Source organism: Tursiops truncatus, chromosome 2 (genome assembly GCF_011762595.2).
Source record: "Tursiops truncatus isolate mTurTru1 chromosome 2, mTurTru1.mat.Y, whole genome shotgun sequence".
In the NCBI taxonomy this organism is placed as follows: Eukaryota; Metazoa; Chordata; class Mammalia; order Artiodactyla; family Delphinidae; genus Tursiops; species Tursiops truncatus.
This window is the reverse complement of record NC_047035.1, coordinates 167,465,145-167,490,530: the sequence shown is the minus strand read 5'-3', so window position 1 is coordinate 167,490,530 and position 25,386 is coordinate 167,465,145. Positions and strand designations below refer to the sequence as shown.

Genomic DNA, 25,386 nt, shown 5'->3' with positions numbered 1-25,386 from the left:
ATACAATCTAACAAAATTGTTTCCAATGAAGTTAAAGACAACTAAGTACTACTAGAGCCATCTTATGGAAAAAAACGAACAAACCTTTTGGCCAACCCAATATATCCTACTGGTTCTACTTTCAAAACATACGATAGGGCCTCCCGGGTGGCGCAGTGGTTGAGAGTCCGCCTGCCGATGCAGGGGACGCGGGTTCGTGCCCCGGTCCGGGAAGATCCCACGTGCCGCGGAGTGGCTGGGCCCGTGAGCCATGGCCGCTGAGCCTGCGCGTCCGGAGCCTGTGCTCCGCAACGGGAGAGGCCACAGCAGTGAGAGGCCCGCGTACCGCAAAAAAAAAAAAAAAAAAAAAACATACGATAAAATATGACCACTTCACCGTCCCTACTATTACAACTTCAGATCAAGCCACCGTCATCTCTAAGCCACAGCCTCTTAACCAGCCTCCTTGCCTTTGTTCACCTCCCCCTTCACCTGTAAAGTCATCCTCCACCCTACAGACTTCCCTTCCAGTCACTCCACATTCAATACCCTGTAACAGTTTTCCACAGAATGCAGGAAAATATTTAATTTGTACCATGGTACTAACCCCATCTCCTTCCATTTTTCCCAGAATTTATTGTTTTAGCAACAATTACCTTAAAAGCTGCCTCTTGAACATGTCAGTGCCATTCCCACTCTAGGGCCTCTGATGCTCACCTTTCCTTGTATAATTATTCTCTTAATGATCTTCATGTGGTTTCCTCCTTGCTCATAATTCCAGTCTCTATTCAAATGTTAAATTTTCAAAAGCAGGGCTTCCCTGGTGGTGCTGTGGTTGAGAGTCCGCCTGCCGATGCAGGGGACATGGGTTCGTGCCCCGGTCCGGGAGGATCCCACATGCCGCGGAGCGGCTGGGCCCGTGAGCCATGGCCGCTGAGCCCGTGCGTCCGGAGCCTGTGCTCCACAACTGGAGAGGCCACAACAGTGAGAGGCCCGCGTACCGCAAAAAAAAAAAAAAAAAAAAAATTTTTTTTCAAAAGTCTTCCCTGATCATTCCAGCTAAAAGGAGACATCTGCCTCCTGGTAATTCTGCATCCCAATACTGTTATCTTATTCACAGCCCTTATCATTACTTCCAATAATATTTGTTATTATTTGTGCGTTTATTAGTTGTCTACTGGCCCTTCTTACTATGATGTAGCCCCATAAGACTCTTTCCTGTTACTGCTTTTTTTCAGGAAGTGCAAATTATGCCTTCAGAAACTAATAACGGTAACAACAACAATAATTAAAATTTATATAGTGTTTATATGTGCTAGGCACTGTTTTAAGTGCTTCTCATATATTAAATCATTTAATTTTCACAACTGTATGACATATCTACGATTTTTTTTATAGATAAGAAAAATGCACAGACCACACAACCAGGAAGTTAGTAGAGGTAAGATTCAAACCCAGGTAGTCTGGCCTCAGAGTCCAAACTCTTAGCCACTACACTGTGTTCTTCTGATTTATTGGCTGTCTGACTACCTCACTCTTGAAGTAAGGTCTTGAAATTCATACCTGTCCATATTTAATCTGACCAATGTTCCAAACTGGCCAGAACACCTCAGTGATACAGTCATTGAACTCTGTAAAAGCAGTTCAATATTGTTGTAGATCAGTGTTCCTCAAAGTTCGGTCTTAAGAAAATTTTACACTTTTAAAAAAATTTTGGGGGGCCTCAAAGAGCTTTTGTCTATATGGGTTATATCCCTTAATAGTTACCATTTTAGAAATTAAAGCTGAAGATTTAAAAAAAACCTATATATTAATTAATTTTGAAATAATGATACCATTACATGTCACTATAAATAATATTGTAATGAAAATTAACTATACTGATAAAAGAAATATAGAGTGCGAAGAAAAGCACTATTTTACATTTTTGTAACTTGCTTTTATGTCTTCTTCCATAGAAGACAGCTGGATTCCCAAATCTGTGTGTGCATTCAATCTGTTGTGATATTACACATCATGTAGTCTCAAGAAAACTTCACTGTACACTTGGGGGAGAATAAGAGGGAAAAAAGGAAATGACTTCTTAGTGTTAATACAAGCAGTGTTTTGACAGGTAAGATCACATTTTGAGAACTACTTTCCTGAACTGAATTTACACATCGACCTTCTGTTCCCTAATCCCCCAGGTTGTTCTCACTAAGGTAAATAACTAATTTGAATACTTTAACCTACATTTATGTTGACCACATTAATTTTCATTATTTTTTCCAGCTCAATCGTTCCTGCTTGCTAATGTCATTTTAAAATGGCTGTTAGATGCTATTAAATTAAATGCTCTTATAAGGTATAAGCTTAATAAATGAAGTTGCCATAAAAATTAAATAATCAATCAACTGGAATTCAGTCATTCATCCATTCAACAAATGCTAACAAAGTTATTATCGGGTGCCTGGCTCTGTTTTAGGTCTTGGGCTTCATAAGTGAACAGATGCAGACAAAAGCCTGTGCCCTTGTGGGACACACATGCTAAGTAAGGGAGACAGACTGTAAAGAAGAGAAGATACGTAAGTGGCTCTGTTTGTTCATTTCTGTTTCCTCAGACCTTAATCACAAAGATGAGATCACCAGGCAACATTTAAACTAACTCCTGATTTCTGCTCTATTGAATGTACACAATGCCTTGCCTAACCTGTTGATTCCTTCCCTGGATTAGAAGGAATAAGAATAAAGAATTAAGTGGTTAAAGAATGGCTGCCCCTCTACCCCCAGCCTCCCCTTAACAAATTTGCAGGTGGACCACGCGGGCAAGAGAGCATCCAAAGGAAGATCAGGGGAAGTCAGCAGTCTGCACACAACGGAAAAATGACGAAGAATCTGAGCTTCTGCCTTAATGATTAACTGAGATTGTTTTCCCTTTAAAAATTGTCACGGCTGAGCAGAATCTTCGGAGTTGGTGTCCAGACATGAGTCCAACTTCTCCCCAGATTGCTGGCTTTTCTGAATAAAGCACTTTCCTTGCTACTGACACTTGCCCCGTGATTATTGGCTTTTGGGTGGTGAGCAGCTGAACCTGAGTTCAGTATCAGATATGGTATGTTCAAAAGTGGTAAAAAGAAAAAGACAGATGGGAGCCTAGTAAGGGAGATGTGGTGTGCATGGGAAGGTGAAATTTAAACCTGGGTGGTGAGAGTTAGTCTTATAGAGAAGGTGACAATGAGCAAAGGCTTGAAGAAGATGTAGCATTACCTGTGCAGATAAGTGGGGGAAGAAAGTTCTGTGAAGAGGGAGCATCCAGGCAGAGGCCCCCAGCAGCCCATGTACCTGGTGTCTGGGGAACAGCAGGAGGAGTGGCCCAGCACAGGGGAAAGTATTCTATGTGAAACCAGAGATGCCAGGCACCAGTCCTGTACGTCTTGCATGATGTTAGCTTTTATTCAGAGCAAAATGGCAAGTCAGTTCTAGTTTGGATTATGAATGTGTGCTGCATGAACCTGCACAAAAAGCATAATTATATGTCTTAATGTCTTGGATATAAAATTAAGAAATTGTACCAGAAAATTTCCAAGATTCTGACAGACTATAATTCTATGATACTAAGACATTTTAAATGTAAATAAAGAAATACAAAACAACTAATAGAAGCTAAAATTATTAGTCACAAAACTGAAATTTCCATGAAGATATAATTCAATGAGGATGTATTTTACAATGTGCAAATCGGAGAGACAAAATCAGCAATAGATAGCACAGGGATTCAAACAGTTAAAAAGAAAAATAAAGTCTAGTCTCTAATGAAGTAAACAGAAAGCAAATTGAGATGAAATTCAGAATGTTACTGATGAGACTATTAAGATCTATATATTATTTATTCATTCTTACCACAGGTAGAATATATCAATATCATATCATAAAATATTATAGTGTCTTAAAAGAAACTAAGTGTCCAGTTCTGTGTATAAGGAGCTTAGAAAGTCACCACTCCACCCTAATAAGTAAAAAGCTAAACAGACTGGAAAATTAACTCTTCCTGAATCCCCAGGGCAAACAGCTGCTCCCAAGATTGGAGAGAGGGACAGGCAAATACAGGGAGTCTCAGCTCACCAGAGCAGATTCCAGTGCTGGGGTAGGAAATCAGCACTGTAATTTACAAACTGCTGGAGGCTCAGTGCCGACAAGTCGGAGAGTTAAAAGGCATCAGGGGTACCCAGTCATAGTCAATACTGTGAGATTTACCTCCAGGAATATAACCAGATTCCCATAGTAAATATAGGAGAAAAATCCCCCAAGCATTCCTGCTGGGGGAGAGGGAAAGAGCCACTTTGAAATATGCCTGGATATTCTGTTCTTCTTAACAAGGGTTGCCCGCAGGGAAAACTAGTTAACCAGAGCCTAACCTGCTGGGGTTTTATCACAGTCTAACTAACCAGGGAAGGGAAACACCCAACTCCAGCCCACTCTAGCCATCCTGTCCTACCTAAGGGGGGAGAAAAAAACTGAGAAACTCTTGTGAAGTTCATGGTCTGGAGACACAGGCTCACTAAAAGACTGAGACCTAACACAGGACCATAGAGTGTCTCCTATCCCCCCACACCTCACCTCCACGTTACTACGGCCTATTTATAGCAGTTCCTTTTTGCCCAGTACATCATGTCCGAGTCTTAAGAAAAAAATTGTAAAACATACCGAAAGGCAAGTAACACAATTTGAAGACACAGAGAAAGCATCAGAACCAGATGTGGCAGGGATGTTAGAATTATTAGACTGGGAATTTAAAACAACTCTGATAAATATGCTAAGGACTCTAGTGGGTAGACAACACACAAAGAACAGGTGGGTAATGTAAGCAGAGAGACAGAAGTTCTAAGAAACAACCAAAAAGAAATGCTAATGATCAAAAACATTAAAACAGAAATAAAGAATGCCTTTGATGGGCTTACTAGTAAACTGGACATGGCTGAGGAAAGAATATCAGAGCTAGGAGATCTATCCATAGAATCCTTGAAAGCTGAAAAGCAAAGAGACAAACAAAACAGAAGGGAATATCCTAGGACTGTGAGAAAACTGCAGAAGGAGTTAACACATAAGTAATGTGAATACACAGGAGAAGATGTTACCAAACACAGGTTCGGATGCTCAATGCTCAAAAGCCAATAATTGAGGGGTAAGTGTTGGTAGAAATGAAAGGTGCTTTATTCAGAAAAGCCAGCAATCTGGGGAGAAGTTGGACTCATGTCTGGACACCAACTCCAAAGATTCTGCTCAGCCGTGACAATTTTTAAAGGGAAAAAGGAGAAACAATCTCAGTTAATCATTAAGGTAGGAGGTCAGATTCTTCATCATTTTTCCATTGTGTGCAGACTGCTGACTTCTCCTGATCTTCCTTTGGACGCTCTCTTGCCTGCATGGTCTGCCTGCAAATTTGCTAAGGGGAAGCTGGGGTAGAGAGTCAGTTATTCTTTAACTACTGGATTTCATTCATACTCCTTTTAATCCAGGAAAGGAGTCGACAGGTTAGGAAAGGCATTGTGTACATTCAGTAGAGCACAAGTCAGGAGTTAGGTTAAATGTTACCTAGTGATCTCATTTTTATAATTAAGGTTTACGGGGAACAGACATAGACAAACAGGAAAGGGGCAAAGGAGCTGCTTACAAGTCCCCACTTGTCAGACATCATTCCATTTTTATGGGATTAGGGGCTAGGTCCATCTTCTGTAACTTCTTTGTGCTGACATAGGGCACCATATTTTCTGAGTGGAAGATGTTGACATGGGTCTCCAGCATCTCTTTGCTGACAATTTTAGTTTCCTGCTTACATATATGGGCAGAGCAAGCTGTTCTAACGCCCACAAAGATATAATTATGTGCAATACTGTTAATCTCATTATTTCATCAGACACTGATTCTGTGACTCTAAGGTCCTAATCATTAACTACTTGAGCCTACGCTTTTGAGACTCTGGGAGGCCTGGGAGACTTCAGCTTTCTACAAACAAGAGGCAGGGGACATAGAGGGTCCTTTGTATTTAGGGAGGGCCCTGCAGGGTTCTGCTTGGTTCCAAAGAAGGGGAGAAAGGAATAGAAGAGATTTTTGAAACAATAATGACTGAGAATTTCCCCAAATTAATGTTAGTCATCAAATCACAGATCTAGGAAGCTCAGAGAACATTAAGCAGGATAAATGCCAAAAAACTCCTAAACAAACCCAAAACAAACCCAAAACTACACCTAGGCATGTCATATTCAAACTGTAGAAAATCAAAGATGAAAGAAGCCAGAGGAAAAAACTCTTTACCTGTAGAGGAACTAAGGTAAGAATTACATCCAACTTCTCCTCAGAAAGCATGCAAGTAAGAAGAGACTGGAGTGAAATATTTAAAGTGTTGAGAGAAAAACCCCGCCACCCTAGAATTTGTACCCTATGAAATTATCCTTTCAAAGTTAAAGAGAAATAAAGATTTTATCAGGCAAACAAAAATTGAGGAAATTTGCTGCCAGTAGATGTGCCTTGCAAGAAATGTTAAAAGAAGTTTTTTTTTAGAGAGAAAGAAAATAATATAGGTCAGAAACTTGGATCTGCATAAAGGAAGGAAGAACATTGAAGAAGAATTAGTGATGGTAAAATAAAAACTCATTTTTCTTATTCTTCATCGATCTAACAGGTAAAAGGTTGTTCAAAATAATTAGAGCAACAATGTATTTGGTTGTGTATGCTTATATAAATATCACATATATGTTTATATACAAGTGAAATGAATGATGGCAGTACTATAAGGGACAGGGGGAGAAATAGGGAGGAAGTAGAACTATTTTGTTATAAGGTACTCACACTGCTGGTAAAGTGGTATAGTGTTATTGTAAGTGGGCTTAGATTAGTAGTAAATGTATATTGTGAGCTCTATGGCAACCAGTAAAGCAAGTAAACAAAAGAAGTATTAAAGAAACTAAGATCTGAGGAATACTGGAGATTTTTTTTAAAAATGTATTTAAATGCATGTGCTCCTATGAAGCCTTAACTGGCCTCCAAAATAACGAATTGTTGGCAAACTGTCAGCTTTCCATCAGGGAATTCAAACGAGTCTCTTGAGTCCGAGACAAGGATCTATAAATTGGAGAAACTGTCAGTGGAATTACAGCTCATGATCAACACAGCAGCACACTCTGGCTTTTTGACACCTTAGCCTAAGACCTCAGGTCGAGTAAAGCTATATTATCACATTAGCTTCAGAAGAGGCTTGGAGAACTACTCTTTGAAAGAAGCAACTTAACACCAGTCACTTTTCTGTTGGACTTTTCTGGTTATCACTTAGGGCTTAAGGGATAAAGGATACTATTTAGTGTCCTTTCCTCACCCAGGGTGCAAGAATCAGTGCTACTTCAAAGGAAAGGGAAAGGGAAGGTTAGCCCAAGGTCCATGAACAGATATGCAGTGAGGGAGTGATGCTCCAGGGCCCAGATACTCAATCCAGAGTCCAGGAAGGGATGGCTTACAGCTCACTCAGCGCTGGCATCAAGGCAAAATGCACTGGGCTGTCATCCAAGTTCCCAGCACCAGCTCCCGGGCTCTCCTGTCTTCTACTAGCAAGCTTCTGTCTTCATATGCTTCATGAAGTTTCATTTGACTGGAGGATTTTAGCCCAGATCAGTGCTCCTATTTGAGGCAAACACCCTTTCTACCTGGTTAAATCTCCTGATAGAGTCTCATTGACTTCACATCACGAATAGCTAAGATGAGTTTAATTCAATGTATTTTTATACTGAGTGTCTCTTATGTGCCATGTCACTCATGGCGTTACAGGAGATTCTGAAAATAATAAAGAAGTCAGACAGGAGCTCATTTCTAGAGCTGTGCTGTCCAATGCAGTAGCCACTACCCACATGTGGCTATTGATACTTGAAATATGGTTGGTCCAAACTGAGACATGCTATAATTATAAAAGGCACACTGGGTTTTATCAAATTAGTATGAAAAAAGATTATAAAATATCAATATAAAATAATTTTATATTGATTATATTCTGAAATGATAAGATCTTGGATACGATAAAAACATTATTAAAATTAATATCGCCAACCATGGGGAGTCAGGTATTCGAATTATGATCCATGGTCTTTCAAATAACTTTATTAATATATTTGAAAAATCAGATAACAAGAAAGAAAATTTCAGCTGAGGAATTGAAACTGTAAAAAAAATCAAATGGAAATTCTAGAATAAAAAAATGTGATAACTGAAATTAAGAATGCTGAAGTATGTATTCATTCAGCTCCTCGATAAATACCCAAAGAAAAGCCCACATACATGCTCCAGGAGAAATGCAGAAGAATGATTCTAGCAGCACTATTCAAAATGGTCTAAAATGGATAAATAAATTGTGGTCTATTCACACAATGGCATAAGTATACAACACTGAAAATCAACAGCAGGATAGATGGATGTCACAAACACAGTGTTTTGTGAAAGAATGTATATATGAAAGAATATGTACTATATGATTCCGTTTATATGAAGTTCAAAAATAGGTAAAAATAATCTGTGGTGTTAGAAGTTAGGACAGAGTTACCTCTTAGGAGAAGAGAGAGGGTCATGATTAGGAGGGGACATAAGCGAGGCTTCCAAGATGTTCTATTTGTTGATTTGGGTGGTAGTTACATAAATGGATTCACTTAGTGGTGATTCCTCAAGCTGCACACCTAAGACTGTAAATGTTTCTATATGTATATAAAAAGTTTATAACATAACACATAATACAATATAATAAACTTCAATAAAATGTTCATTGAAGTAAAGCAAAAAAAAAATCTCCATTTCTTTTTACCTTTTAAATATGGCTACTAAAAAATTTAAGTGACAAATGTGACTCACATTATATTTCCATTGGATAGCACTGCTCTAAAGAAGAAAAGATTATCATAAAGCATTAAGTAGGATCACAAACTAGATTATGCAAAATGCTATAACTGAGATTTTTTTTAAATATAATGGAAGACATTAGTAAGAAGTCCAAGAAAGCATCATGGAAAAGACAGGATTTGCTCTGTGCTCTAAACTATGGGTAAATCTGAACTATAAATACTCTATACTCTTTGAAGACTTAAATAATTTGTTTCAATTAATCTTCCTTTCATACCGTAGCCTCTGTCCTGCACCAAAACTTCTTCCCTCCCATCCCTTATGATTTGGGAAGTTATATTGCTGATGAGACACAGTGCCATTATTTCAAGGGATCACGTGCCTTATGGTTGTGTTTTTTATCTTTTCAACAATATTGTCACTAAAGCCAATGTGGATACTGTTTCATCATCAGTTGGGACTTCATTACATAACTGAGTTATCCTGGACCCTCAGTATCAATGGAATGTAAGCATTCTTTTACTAAACTAAACAGAAACTCCTGAAGTTAAGAACCTAAAAACAGCGTTTCTCTTGCTGTTTATAATTGTGAAATTTGCACTTCCTTCCTTAGTAAAGACCACTGGGTTCTAAAATTAGCCATAATCTGCAACTGAGACCACTCACAACTAAGTCCCACTCTCCTGCATCAACTTTACTCTAGCAATTCTCGCCAATTCACCATCTGGGTCAGGTCATATTAGCATGAACACTGGAATCCATAATTGCTAGATCTCATTTTCATTTTCTAAAGCATATATTTTGTAAACAAGTTGCAGAAAATCACTACCTTGTAACTGTGAAGGAACTACAGAAAGCCAAGACCCATCTTTCTTTTATACTCCCCTCTGCTCCCTGCACTTCTGAAGCCAATTGAAGCCAGTCCCTAGCAGATTTGGTCTCATGAATGTCATATATAAAGTTACCCACAAATTGATGATACCCAAAACAATATCTAATCCTGGAAGGACAGGAAGGTCCTACCCTAATACAAGTACACTGACGCAGCAGCCTTCCTCAAGATGTGCTTCCTCACCCAGGACTATCACAAGATAGTCCACTTCTGCGTACAGGGCTTCTGCCAGTATGAACCTCCTGTTTAATCTCTAGATGGAGGTAGTAATCCATAGCCCCTTTTTATTTGATCTCATTAAGGAACTTCAGGTAATGTATAGTTAGCCTCTCATCATATCATCCACACCAAAAGAGAGAATATATTCACATTGATCTCCTGTTTTCTGCTTGTTTCTTCTCACTCTAGTTGCAAACTGCATCTGCTTCTTCCTTTGCTCTCTAATTTCTGGTTGACCAACATCACTAGCTCTGCTTCATGTAGACTTATCTCCACCTCCACCCTCCACCCCACCTGCTTTACCCCAGGATCTCAGAGCTCATCCCCACCATTATTGACCCCAGAGAGGCTGGGCTGTCTGTGACTCTCAAGATAAGTCAGCAGCCTGGAATGCAGCAATCTCCAAGTAGGTGGATGCATTATTTATGGCTATAAGATATTAATCAAGTAACAAAACACAGCAAGTCTCCCTAGTGCCAATGCCGTGGAGAAGACGGTTCTGGGAATGGGATCAGACTGTGTAGCGGTTTAGAAGCAGGTGGCAGAATAGAAAAGAGAGAAGGAGGCAATGATTTCTGACAGCTTTACTTTGTGTCAGATGCTGCCCATGCGAAAGTCTCCCTTTCATACATTTGGAAATGAAGTCTCAGAAAGATTAAATATGTGTCACACAGCAAGTAAGTGGGAATAGGCTTCAAACACTGGTTCTTCTAACTCCTCCACATGCCCTTTTCTTTCGCTTTATCACCTGTTTGTACACTGAAGCACATATTTGTATATTTTTGGAAAAACGTGTTCAGAATAAGTTTAGGGATAAATACAAAAGCAATGATAAAGAAAGAACCTAGGCCTCCCCTTGGACTTTGCATCCTCAGGCCTCGAGCTGAGATCAGGAGGTGATTTTCCTCGTTTCACAATAGACTTGGAATGGTAATGACATCATGGACGTCTTCCATCCCTATGCTCTGGTTTGAATTTGCTTCCATTTGAGGCCAATATTAGGTCAAATTTCCAATCTTCAGACTTTCCATTTTTAGCAATAAAGACCAAGTTTTACAGTATCTGTTTTGTTCAAGCTCTTCACTGAGATGATCCAATACCTAGTACCTCTGGACAACTAGAATTGCTTAATCCCAATGATTAAATAAAACAAAAATATCTCATATTTTTAGGCACAGCCTATTAATTTATTAGTTTGGGCTCCTTAAAGTTGTTCAAACAATTTATTTGGCCTTAGCACACATCTAAGTTGGAGAACAAGTAAAATCATCTCCAGGCTGAAAGTCCAAAAATATGAAGCTGGTGGGTTTGGGGCTATTTTCCAAAGCAACACAGTAGTGTGGACACTATTCTATTAGTAGTGTGGATAAATGTAACTAATAATAAGTTTTAAGTCTGTGTGACCTCCATGCAAACTACATTTTGGCAACCAAACAACTTCTAAAGTCATCCAGTTGTAATAGTGTGATGCAAGCTGTGCACGTACATTTCCGTTAGATGATTTCTAATGTTTCATGAGAATTCTTGCTTATTAATGAGGTTTGGAGTAGAAGGGAAGCTGAATTATAGAAATAGAAGCACAAGCATACAAAATTCAGAGAAATGCCTCCACTGTTTCTTTCTAATTTTAGTTTAATTTTCTTATTTCACAGATAAGAAAATTAAAGCCTACATTATCTAACATTCCATAAATACCCAGAGCTCAGAGAAAATAGTGAGTCTCTCTCTCTTTTTTTTTAAATAATACTTAGCTCATATTGTCATAGAGTAAGCATTTAGGAAATGTTCCTCAGAGTGAGTTGAATTCATGATGAAATCCATGTCATTGAATTTTCTTATAAACACCTAGGCAAATTCACACAGTGAATATTCCCTTTTCATAATCAGTCCTTCAATTATATTAACATTGATTTCTCACCATTATAATTCTATTAAAAACTCTTGTAAATGAAGATTTTAACAGTAAAAAATAAAATATTATATAACACAGTATTTAACTTCAGGAAAATTATTGTGCAGAACACTGAATAAAAAAAAAAAAAAGCAAGCAGTTACTACCCTCTCAGTCCAAGATGTAATATCATGAGATAGCCTTTAAATTACATTGTTATAAAAGTGTTGCTTTACAGATTCCGTAGGAATTAATAATGGTCCTGAAAATAAACTAGATGGTTTCTTTTCCTTGGCCTCCATTGTACGTCTTAAATGGCATTTCTGTACTCACAGTCATCTTTTTTAAGTGAATAAACTTGTCTAACATCCAGGAATTACTCTGGGGAAAGATACTCTATCCATGAGGTTGAATTTCTTTTTTCCCCAGAAGAAGGTAAATTGGATTATCCAAACCACTGTTATTCCCATTGCAGCCTTGCCTTTTTTCTTCGGTGTGCTCTTTGTGTCTGCACTGTTCTAATGAGCTCCACTATGGAGGATGACCCCGGACGCTGTCAAGACAATGCTTCCTTGAGAAGTCAAACAAACTGGCAGAAACGCCTAACGAAAAAATGATGAACTCAGATACCATCACACGCAAAGAATCTGAGGGAAATCATTTCAGTTCTATATATGGTTCAGGACAAGCAATTAAAGAAGACGTAAGTATATTCATACAAATACTAGCCACTTGCATTTTCACATAGTCCAGGAGTTGTCTTGGGCTAGTAAAACTGAGCTTATCTTCTGCATGGAGACATCTACCTTCTTAAAATCCATTCTGAACACAAGCTTGGGCACTACTGGGTTGCAATTTACTCCTCAAGAGTAGACACTTTCTAAGCTTATTAAAACATACAGAGCTCAGCACAGTGTCTTTGCACTTATTTCCTATTGAGTTGAAATTTGTAAGTATATTTTAAAGGCAAATATATTTTTTGCTATTTCACAGAATGACCTATTTCTAAGAATATTAAATATGTGCTTTCATAGAGGTAGTTTACTGTTAAACCTTACCTCAGTTTCATCATCCATAAAATGGGAAAATAGTAAAACCTTACTTGCAAGATTGGGAGGGTTAAATGGGGTAATACCCTTAACAGTGCCTGCCTGGTAAAATGTGAGCCCTGGAATGAATTTTAGTTGTTATTCTTGTTCCTCCTTTTTTGCCTTTTATTGCTATTACTGATTACTAAAGTCTTAAGAAAGTCCATTGTACTTACCATTGTTCCACATTCGAATGTTATAAAACAGCTTGAAAATACACAGACAAAACACTCCCATACATACATTTATGTGTATTCAATCGATTGATTAGTAACTGGTGAATCATTTCACCAGTAACTGGTGAAAGCATTTCCTAGAATGCTTCTTCTGGGCCAAGTTTACCAGAACTCACGTAGGAAAGACCCCACGAGTAGCACAGGTGGGAGTACAGCCATTCAACAGCTGCAACGGGGCAGCCGTAGCACAACTGCTGCGTCTCCGGTGCCTCCTCACTCAGAACCGTGCCAGGGCTGCTAAAAACACTGGGCTCCTGAAGAAAATGGAAACTCGCAAAGCCTGTTCCTCTGAAAAAGACTCGGACACTCACGCAATATCCTCTCACTCTCCTTCTCTCTCTTATGCGCGCACGCGCACACACACACACATTCGCCCACACAAAATCTCATTTGCCTGCCTTCAGAGAGATAAAAGCGAGAACTGAGGCACATCTGCAGACAAGGAGGACTAAGTGTACTTCACCTTTTCTTCCCAGTCCTTTCTCTTCTATCATCTTTTCCACCCACCTTGCTCATTGTTTTATCTTTGGAAGATAATAATCTTAATAATTCTGATTAAAAATAGTTTTTAGCGTGTTAAGTGTTCATCTTGGTGTGTTGCCCTCTTTACAGGAAAAGGGATGCAGGGTAGAGTAGGACCTGCTGATAGCAACATTTAAACCAAAAGTGAAGGACAGGTTCTTCGATTTGGGTAAATACGTTGGGGCAAGAGGAGTGTTTAGAAGATCCTTTATTTCAAACACTGTGTAAAACTGTCTGCTTCTCTTACATGTGTGAATGCCTTGAAACCCATTGAAAAGACTCTGAGGCCAGCCCAGATGCCTAAGGTATGCTACTAGGCATGTCTGGAGGATGCAAAACACTTCTGGCCCTGATATGATGAAATATTAATCCAGGGACTTTGATTCTGGCTAGACATCTAATAAGAAGTGAGAGTGTGCACTGCTTACCCAGGTATCCATGGCAGGTACATTTAACCCCCTTTATCCTGAGGAGTTTACTCTTGCCAATTACAGCTTCATGACACTGCACTTGAGCTTGGGGATCTGAGGTAGTAAGGCAGAAATGCAAGTCCATGCTCCATACCAGGACGTTTCTAATCTCAATATAGGCAATATTATTGCTCTTGATCTGTGAAACTTCCTTTGTTTTTTCTCTCACTGGGAACCTGACAAACAACTACTACCATTTACCCTTTGACAATCTTCCACCACCTCAGTAAGGTATGTGGTACGTCTATAGTGCTTTCCGAGGATCATGAATTTTGTTTTCAGTTACTCTTTGTTTCCCCTATGCAGTTCAACAATCAGGTACTTGCCAAAAGAAAACCTAGATAACTGACCCATCTACATAAAAGTGCTAGAAGACAGCCAATCCAAAGAAATTACATACATATGGAACTGTCTTTTTGGAGGGTTACTTTTAAAAATTTAACTACTTTTTCATTGAAGTATAGTTAATTTACAATGCTATGTTAGTTTAAGGTGTACAGCAAAGTGATTCAGTTATACATGTACATATATATCTATTCTTTTTCAGATTCTTTTCCATTATAGGTTATTACAAGATATTGAATATAGTTCCCTGTGCTATATAATAGGTCCTTGATGTTTATCTATTTCATATATAGTAGTGTGTACGTGATAATCCCAAACTCCGACTTTATCTCCCCCACCCCCCACTATCCCCTTTGGTAACCATAAGTTTGTCTTCTATGTCTGTGGATCTATTTCTATTTTGTAAGTATGTTCATTTGTATCAGTTTTTTAGATTCCACATATAAGTGGATATGATATTTGTCTTTCTCTGTCTGATTTATTTCACTTAGTATGATAATCTCTAAGTCCATCCATGTTGCTGCAAATGGCATTATTTCATTCTTTTTATGGTTGAGTAATATTCCACTGTACATATGTACCACATCTTCTTTATCCATTCATCTGTCAATGGACATTTAGGTTGCTTCCATGACTTGGCTATTGTAAATAGTGTTGCTATGAACACTGGGTACATGTATCTTTTCAAATTACTGTTTTCTTGGATATATGCCCAGGAGTGGGATTGCAGGATCATATGGTAACTCTATTTTTATTTTTTTAAAGAATCTCCATAGTGGCTGCACCAATTTACATTCCCACCAACAGCGTAAGAGGGTTCCTTTTTCTCAACATTCTCTCCAGTATTTATTTTTTGTAGAGTTTTAAATGATGGCCATTCTGTGAGGTGATATACCTCATTGTAGTTTTGATTTGTGTTTCTCTAATAATTAGTGATACTGAACATCTTTTCATGTGCTTGTTGGCCATGTGTATGTCTTCTTTGGAGAAATGTCTATTTAGGTCTTCTGCCCATTTTTGGACTTTTTTTTATATTAAGCTGTATGAGCTGTTTGTATATTTTGGAAATTAATCCCATGTCGGTAGCATTTTTTGCAAACATTTTCTCCCATTCTATTTCTCCCATTCGCCCATTGTTTACGGTTTCTTTTGCTGTGCAAAAGCTTTTAAGTCCCATTTGTTTATTTTTGTTTTTACTTCCATTACTCTAGGAGATGAATCAAAAAAAATATTGTTGTGATTTATGGGCTCAACATTTTAAATGTTCTATGAGGTGCATGAATCTGTGTTCCCATTTCTCTCTCCAGGTTTGGGAAGTTTTGAGCGATTTTTGTTTTAGATATACTTTCTTTCCCTTTTTCTTTCTCTTTTCCTTCTGGGATTCCCATAGTGTTTATATTTCTCAACCCCCCCCCCCCAACTTTTTTTTTGGTGGAGTCCCATAAGTCCTGTAAGCTTTCTTCATACTTTTTCATTCATTTTTCTTTTTGCTCTTCTGACTGGATATTTTCAACTTATCTACCTTAAGTTCACTGGTTCTTTATTCTTTATTCTATTTAGTCAAGTCTGTTATTGAATATCTCTGTTGAATTCTTTAGTACTATTATTGTATTCTTCATCTTTAGGATTTCCAGTTGGGCTCTTTGGACATTTCTTTTTTTAATCTCAGCTCTTTAAATCGATTATTTCATTGTATTCTTTTTTCCCCCCATCATTTTTATATTTTCTTTTTTGTTCTTCTTTAAACTTCTTGGTCTGGAGTGTCATCAGAAAAATGTCAAAAGAGGGATTTTCTACTGTCTTCCCCCCCCAAAGAAGCCAATATTGACAATCACCCTTGAATGAGAGTGACATTTTGGAAGTCCAGGATTTTTGTGACAATATTCCAGCACAGAGTTGGAGCAAAAAAACCCCAGAGACTGGATACATTGAAGAGGGTAAGAGGAATAGTTTCAAATTACCTGTGTGAACCATCCTTCAAGGCAGCACAGCTCAGTGCCAAGGACTTCTTGGCATGAAATTGCTCCCACAGGGGAAAATTAGGTTGTGTGAGTGAATGCCTGTCTCCCTCATCCATGTTGGATGCTGACAATGAACTACAATTCTTTCTCAATTCATTTAGAGTACTGAGTTGTATTGTAACACTGGAGGGTACAGAGGGGCTGAGAAGTCTGCAGTCAGGGCTCTTAAAGAACATGATAAATATGAAGAGTCTTTTCATGAACCCCATAAGAAAGTTCTCCTATGAGGCCCCAGAATACCTTGTCTGTGGATATCCTCAACTCGCCCAGGAGCACCATTAGCACTCCACACAGATCCCCACACCTTGGCCAGCTCCCTGTACGGGGCCCAAGGGAGGCAAGTGCAAGTGGTTGCAGGTGGCTAGTAAGCACGTGCAAAACACAAACCAAAGTCTGAGGGACTGGGAGAAAGCACACAAACGAGCATTAATCACTGCCTCAGAGAAAGCAAGTGGGAGGTTGTCTGCACCTGGGCTGGATTTTCGGGATTGAGAGAAGGCATTCAAAATTAATAATTCTCCCCCAACAGGGAACAAGAAATGTGGAACAAGTGCACCATAGTAAAGGTCTGAGAAAGCTTCAGAATTCCTTGCAGGACTGATAGAATGTATTTCTCTCACCAAAGCTGTCAGTAATGACTGGAGTAGGTGGCTCCTTCTTCAAATGTGAAGACAGCTATATAAGCCTTTAAGGAACATGACACCACCCAAGGAACATAAAAATTTTCCAGTAACCAACCCCAAAGAAGTCAAGATCTGTGATAAATAATTCCAAAGAGTTGAATTAAGGAAACTCAGTGAACTACAGGAAACAAAGAAAGATAACTAAATAAAATCAGGAGAAAAATACACAAATAAAATGAGAGTTTAATAGAGTGATGGAAATCACGAAAAAGAATCAAACAAAAACTCTGAGGCTAGAGAATATAATAAATGAAATAAAAATTGCAATAAAGTGCATCAACATCAGACTTGATCAAGCAGAAAAAAGAAAATGTTAAGTCAAAGGGAGGTCATTTGAAATTATCCAGTCGGGGAAAACAAAGAAAAATGAATGAAAAGAGTGAAAAAAAAAACCACATTAATTATAGGATCACTTAAGGAAATAATCTATGTGTTATCTACTGAATCCAGAAAAAGGAAAGAGAGAAAATGGGGCAGAGAGCTTATTTAAAGAAATAATGGCTGAGATTTCTGTGCATTAATTTTGTATCCTGCAACCCTACCAAATTCATTGATTAGTTCTAGTAGTTTTCTGTTGGCATCTTTAGGATTTTCTATGTATAGTATCATGTCATTTGTAAACAGTGACAGTTTTACTTCTTTTCCAATTTGTATTATTTCTTTTTCTTCTCTGATTGCAATGGCTAGGACTTCCAAAACTATGTTGAATAAGAGTGGAAAGATTGGACATCCTTGTCTTGTTCCTGATCTTAGAGGAAATGCTTTCAGTTTTCCACCATTGAGCACAATGTTTGCTGTGGGTTCGTCATATATGGCCTTTATTATGTTGAGGTAGGTTCCCTCTATGCCCATTTTCTGGAGAGTTTTTATCATAAATCGGTGTTGAATTTTGTCAAAAGCTTTTTCTGCATCTACTGAGGTGATCATATGGTTTTTATTCCTTAATTTGTTGATATGGTGTATCACATTGACTGATTTGAATAAGATCCTTGCTGGGTAGAGTAATCTTGGTTGTAGTTTTTTCTCTTTCATCACTTTAGGTATATCCTGCCACTACCTTCTGGACTGCAGACTTTCTGCTGAAAAATCAGCTGATAACCTTATGGGGATTCCTTTGTATGTTATTTTTTGTTTTTCCCTTGCTCCTTTTAATATCTTTTTCTTTGAATTTAATTTGTTAGTTTGATTAATATGTATCATGATGTGTTTCTCCTAGGGTTTATACTGTATGGGACTCTCTGTGCTTCCTGGACTTGGGTGACTATTTCCTTTCCCATGTTAGGGAAGTTTTCCACTATAATCTCTTCAAAATTTTCTCAGACCCTTTCTTTTTCTCTTCTTCTTCTGGGACCCCTATAATTTGAATGTTGGTGTGTTTAGTGTTGTCTCTGAGATTGCCTTCAATTCTTTTCATTCTTCTTTATTTATTCTGCTCCTCAGCAGATAGTTCCACCATTTTGTCTTCCAGCTCACTTATTTGTTCTTCTGCCTCAGTTATTCTGTTATTGATTCCTTCTAGTGTATTTTTCATTTCAGTTCTTGTGTTGTCCATATCTGTTTGTTTTTTAGTTCTTCTGGATTTTTGTTAAACATTTCTTGTATTTTCTCAATCTGTGATGTGGCACTTATATACAATGGAATATTACTCAGCCATAAAAAGAAACAAAACTGAGTTATTTTTAGTGAGGTGGATGGACCTAGAGTCTGTCATACAGAGTGAAGTAAGTCAGAAAGAGAAAAACAAATACCGTATGCTAACACATATATATGGAATCCAAAAAAAAAATGGTACTGATGAAGCTAGTGGCAGGGCAGGAATAAAGACATAGACATAGAGAATGAACTTGAGGATGCAGGGGGCAGAGGGGGAAGCTGGAACGAAGTGAGAGTAGCATCAACGTATATACACTACTGAATGTAAAATAGCTAGTGGGAAGCAGTAGCATATCACAGGGAGATCAGCTCGGTGCTTTGCGATGACCTAGAGATGTGGGATAGGGAGGGTGGGAGGGAAGCTCAAGAGGGAGAGGATATGGGTATATATGTATGCATATGGCTCATTCACTTTGTTGTGCAACAGAAACTAACGCAGTATTGTGAAGCAATTATACTCCAATAAAGATCTATTTTAAAAAAAAAGAAATGGCTGATTTGGAAAGATTTAAACATCCAAATTCATGAAGCTTATATGTCATATGCTATATGGGGACATATGACAATATGTCCCCAATATGACTCATTACAAAATGAATATCTCCCAGATATAAAGCTATAAGCAGATTCCTTAGCAGAAACTTTGTAGGCCAAGAGAAATTTGGATGTTATATTCAAAATGCTGAAAGAAAAAACTGCAAACCAAATACTTTACCCAGCAAAGTTGTCCAAAAGATAAAAGACTTTCCCAGACAAAGAAAATGTGAGAAAATTTATCACCACTAGAACTGACTTACAAGAACCACTGGAAGAAATTCCTCAAGAATAAATGAACAGATGCTAATTAGTAACATGAAAACATTCAAAAATATACAACACACTGGTAAAAGTAAGTATATAAGCAAATTTATAATACTATTTTACTGTAATATGGTGGTGTATTAATCACCTAACTCTAAAACAATGCAAATATGTATGTACCCAACAACAGGTCACCTAAATATACTAAGCAAATACTAACAGCTCTAAAGAAAGTATTAGACAATAATTCAATCATAGAAGTGGATTTTAAGACCCACATTCAACAGTGGATAGATCATCCAGACAAAAACAAAATCAATACGGAAATCTTTTGACTTGAGTTATACTTTAGATCAAAGGGACCTAAAGACATATACAGAACATTCTAAACCACAGCTGCAAAATAGAAGTCTTTTACAAGGCTACATGGAATATTTTCCAGGAATAGATCATATATTATGTCAAAGAATACGTCTTAACAAAATTAAGAGTTGTAGTCCAACTAAGTATTTTTTCTAACCATAATGGTATAAAACCTGAACTTAATAACAAGAGGAAAACTTGAAAATTCATGAATACAGGGAAGTTAAACAATATACTCCTGAACAACCAATGGTCAAAGATTAAATTTTAAAAATTTGAAATAAAAATGAATACATAACATACCAAAAATTATGGGATCAGCAAATGCAGTTCTAAGAGGAAAGTTTACAGTAATAGACACACACAGAAGAAAAAAGAAAGATTGCAAATAAATAACCTAACTTTGTGTCTCAAGGAAGTAGAAAAAGAAGAGCAACCAAGCCCAAAATTAGCGGAAGGATGAAAATAACAAAGATCATAGCAGAAATAAAATAAAGATCAGAAAAACAATAGAAAAGATCAACAAAAATAAGAGCTGTTGTTTATATAAAGAAAAACAAAATTGACAAACCTTTAGCTAGACTAATAAAAAAAAGAGAGAACACTCAAAATTTAAACATCAGAAATGAAAGAGAAAACATTGCAACTAATACAAATGCAAAGAATTACATGAGACTACTATGAACAACTATATACCAAAAAATTGGATAATCAAAAAAAAAAAAGATAATTTCCGAAAGACATACAACCCACAAACGCTTAACATGAATAAATGGAAAATATGAAGAAACAAATAATCGTAAGGTGTTTGTAGCAGTAATTAAAATCTCCTAACAAAGAAAACCAGAACCTGAAGGCTTCACTGTTGAATTATATCACACATTTAAAGACTTAATATCAATTCTTCTCAAACTCTTCTTAAAAACTGAAGAGGAAGATCACTTCCAAATTCATTTTATGAGGCTGGCATTATCCTCATTCAAAGCCAGATAAAGGCACTATAAGAAGAAAAAAATTGCAGTTCAAAATCTCTAATGTATTGTACTTAGATGGAAATATCCTCACAAGATATTGTTGAGCCGTATTCAACACCACATTAAAAAGAGCCTACACCGTGATCATGGATTTATCACTCAGATGAAGTATATTTCAATATATGCAAATCAATCAAGGTGATACACCACGTTAACAAAATGGAAGATAAAACTCATATGATCACCTCAGTTCATGCAGAGAAATCATTTGACAAAATTCAACATCCTTTCATGATAATAGCTCTCAACAACCTAGGTATAGAGGAAATGTACCTCAATATAATAAAGGGCATATATGACAAGTCCATAGCTAACATCATAATCAATGGCAAAAAACTTAAAGATTCTCCTCTAAGATCAGGAAAAAGATAATGATGCCCACTCTTGCTACTTCTATTCAACATGGTGGTAGAATTCCTAGCCAGAGCAATTAGATAAGAAAAATAAATAAAATATATTCAAGTTGGTAAGAAACAAGTAAAACTGTCTGTGTGCAGATGACATAATCTTACATATAAAAAAGCCTGAAGTCTCCACCCCCACAAAAAACTGTTATAATCAATAAATAAATTGATAGTGTTGCAGGATATAAAATCAATATGAAAAATTGGTTGTGTTTCTAAACACTAACAATGAACTAATAGAGAAATCAAGAAAATAATCTCATTTTCAGTACCACTAAAAACAATAAGATATTTAGGAATAAGTTCAACCCAGGAGGACCTTTACACTAAAACCTATAAGACATTGATGAAAGAAATTGAGGCTAACACAAATAAATGGAAAGATACCTATGTTCATGGACTGGAAGAATTAATATTGTTAAAATGTGTATACTACCCAAAGCCATCTATAGATTCAGTGAAATATCTATCAAAATTTCAGTGGCATTTTTCACAGTAAAAAAATTTGTATAGAACCACAAAAGACCCTGAATAGACAAAGCAATCTTGAGGAAAAGGAAAATGTTGGAGAGGCATCACACTCCCTAAAACTTATAAACGTCAACACCAAAAATCAAAACAAAAACAAAACTCCCAAACCAAACCAACCCACTCCCAAACAAACACACAAAAAAACTGATTAAAAAAGGGCAAAGAACCTAAATAAAAAATTTTCCAAAGAAGACATAGAAATAGCCATCGGGTGCATGAATATGTGCTCAACATCACTAGTCATCAGGGAAATGTAAGTCAAAACCACAATGAGCTATCACCTCACACCCCTTAGGATAGCTTTATTATCAAAACGACAAGAGATAACAAGTTGTTGGTGAGGATGTGAACCCTTACTCACTATTGGTGGGAATGCAAAATGATACAGCTCCTATGGAAAACAGAATGCAGGTTCTAAAACAAAACAAAACAAAACAAAAAAACCCAGAAAACAAAAAAAACAGCTTATCTACTGTATTATCCAGCAATCATGCTTCTGGGTTATATCTGAAGGAAATGATACCAGTATCTCAAAGAGATACCTGTATGCCCATGTGCAATACAATATTATTCACAATAGTCCAGATATGGAAACAACCTATGGGTCCACTGACAGATGAATAGATAAAGAAGATGTGAGATATACATATATAATTTAGCTACAAGAAGGAAGAATACACAGTCATTTGGATAAAATTAGAGGTACATATGATGAACTTAGAGGACACTATGCTAAGCTAAATAAGTCAGTCAGACAAAGACAAATATTCTATGATCTCATATGTGGAATCTAACTTTAAAAATATTTCACACTGGAACAGAGAGTAAAATGGCAGTTACCAGGAACTGACACCTAAAGGAGATTGGAAGATGCTGGTTAAAGGGTACAAGGCTTCAGTTATAAGATGAATAAGCTTTGGAGAGCTAATATACCTCATGATGACTATAATTAATAAAATTTTGTTGTGTACCTAAAATTTGCTAATAGAGTAGATCTTAAGTCTTCTCACCCCTCACACACAAAGGTATCGATGAGAGATGTGGATGTGTTAATCTTTTATGGGAATCATTGTGCAAAGTATATACATATATCAAATCATCTCAAGTACGCTTTAAAAATATACAATTTTATTTGTCAGCTATACCTCAATACAGCCGAAAAAAATCTGCTTGGTCTGTTTTATATTTCTTTTTATCACCCCTTTGTTATTTTTTCAGAAAAAATATTTTTAGGAAACATATATTTCATACATAACTATCTTAAATTCTACCTGATCATCTCATTATCAGAAGTCATGAGCAGAGTGACTAAGTTTGTTGTTTTATTCTCTGTTGACTCTCATCTATAATGTCTTGTTTCCTATGTGTTCTATACTTCTGCTTATACATATGATTATGATTATGACAATATATTAGTAGTAGTACTTACTGTAGTATTAGACTGGTAGCATAGACAATCATACTGGAGTAGAAGTGGTGCTCATAGTCATTTGTTTCAGTCATATTAGTGGTAATATTAATGGTAGTTGCTCTTAGATCAGAGAAAGCCTGGTTCCTGTTACTCCTCTTTGTACAGAGGGCATTTTTTTTCTTACTCAGGCTTCACTGAGAATATAGCTATTTCAGGAATCCCAGATCTTCTTTTGTGGTTTCAGCCAGTTTGGCTCTTAAGATTTGCCCTAATTGTGACTGCCCCCCAGATATTTAAATATATTCTTAGTGTAGTTTGTTTACCACCTAAGCATTTGGTAGCAGTGCATTTTGGTTTGGGTGTCTACCATATTGTCAAGTTTTTAATAAAGTCTAACATCTTTTATAAGGGAGAAGAATATTAGACTAAAAACATTACACGTATATATGTGATGAAATCATAATGATACTATTACCAATGAAGAAGAGCTGGAAAACTTTTAAGATCCACATAAAAAGAATATGCTGATTTTTTTATGTTATATAAATCACAAGTAAAGACCTATAAGACATGAAAAACAACAAACTGCTAGTGTGTTGGGAATGAGTACCTGTGACTCAGGATACAATTTTTAGGAATAAGATAATACAGTAATAGAAATGTACTGTATTTCAAATAATGAAGATATAACTGAAGATGATGGGCTAGGTAAAACTGTTTAATAGTGATAACTGTCTTTAAGTCAATGAGAAAAGAGATGTTAAAAATGCATGTGAGACATTGGAGAACATTTGTTTTGTGAAATATGAGTGGACAGAGGACTATTTTCAATTATTTTATATAATATGCAATGTGAATATTTACATGTAACTAAATTAAATAAATTTTGTAATTGAATAGTTGACTTTTATCTACATGCTTCATCATTTATATTTCCGAGTAGACAAAACTCTCTTTTGTTATATATTTGAAGACACATGTGACAACTTTGTATTAAATTATTTTAGTTAATATGAGTGAAAATGTAATATTCCAAATTAATGTATTTGTGTAATATGTGATTTTAAATATTCATGTGTAAATTAATTAATTAATAGATTGATTATAAGTACACTTTTTTCAATAACTTTTAAAATTTAGATTTTCAGGTTGGTCAAGACACTCCTTCATCTTTTCATTGGTGTCTCCTTATGTCTGTGTATGTATAATATTTATTTTAAAGTAATTTTCAGATTACTCAATTAATTGCATGTAATGAGAAAAGATTCTTCTCTTTGCTGATTTTCTTTAGTGTTAGCATCTATCGTGGCACTTTACAATTTTAGTTAAAGGGCTTTTGTGTGGAAGTCCTCACAATCTCTCTGAATTCACCTTTCCTGATAAGGATATTAGTTACTCCACCCGGCCACTTAGAGCTCAGAACCGGGCCAGGACAGGACCTTGGGGTTTCTGTCCAGCAGATACTTAGGGAAAGTCACAATACAATTATTGAGCGTGGAAGGTGAATGCCCAAGTCTTGGGTGCTGATCTCATTTCTTTCTCTCACAGCTTTATAAACCCTACAGTGCAGAGGAGAAATCACATACATTTTTCTATTTGTTTCAAGGTCTGGAAAGGTTGACTGAAACTCCTTTTTTTTTTTTTTGCGGTACGCGGGCCTGTCACCATTGTGGCCTCTCCCACTGCGGAGCACAGGCTACGGACGTGCAGGCCCAGCCGCTCCGCGGCATGTGGGATCCTCCCAGACCAGGGCATGAACCCACGTCCCCTGCATCGGCAGGCGGACGCCCAGCCACTGCGCCACCAGGAAAGCCCTGAAACTCCTTATCTTATGTAGTAGATTTTTCTTAGTTCTCCACCACAAACAGGGTACTTTTGGCCTTATTAGCCCATTTAAGAGTCAATTTTTTTATTGAGGTGTAATTGACATACCACATTATATTAGTTTCATGTGTACAACATAATAATTTGATATTTGTATATATTGTGAAAT

At 36.9% G+C, this 25,386-nt stretch overlaps 1 long non-coding RNA gene across 1 annotated transcript in view; it reads right to left on the bottom strand.

Moving 5' to 3' along the window:
- Nucleotides 1–1,916: 1,916 nt before the first annotated feature.
- The window catches only part of LOC141277897 (uncharacterized), a 134,476-nt gene continuing 111,006 nt past the window's right edge, over nucleotides 1,917–25,386 (bottom strand). The window contains exon 3 of the long non-coding RNA XR_012329770.1: nucleotides 1,917–2,024. This is a non-coding gene — a long non-coding RNA (uncharacterized lncRNA). The remainder of the gene's footprint in view (nucleotides 2,025–25,386) is intronic.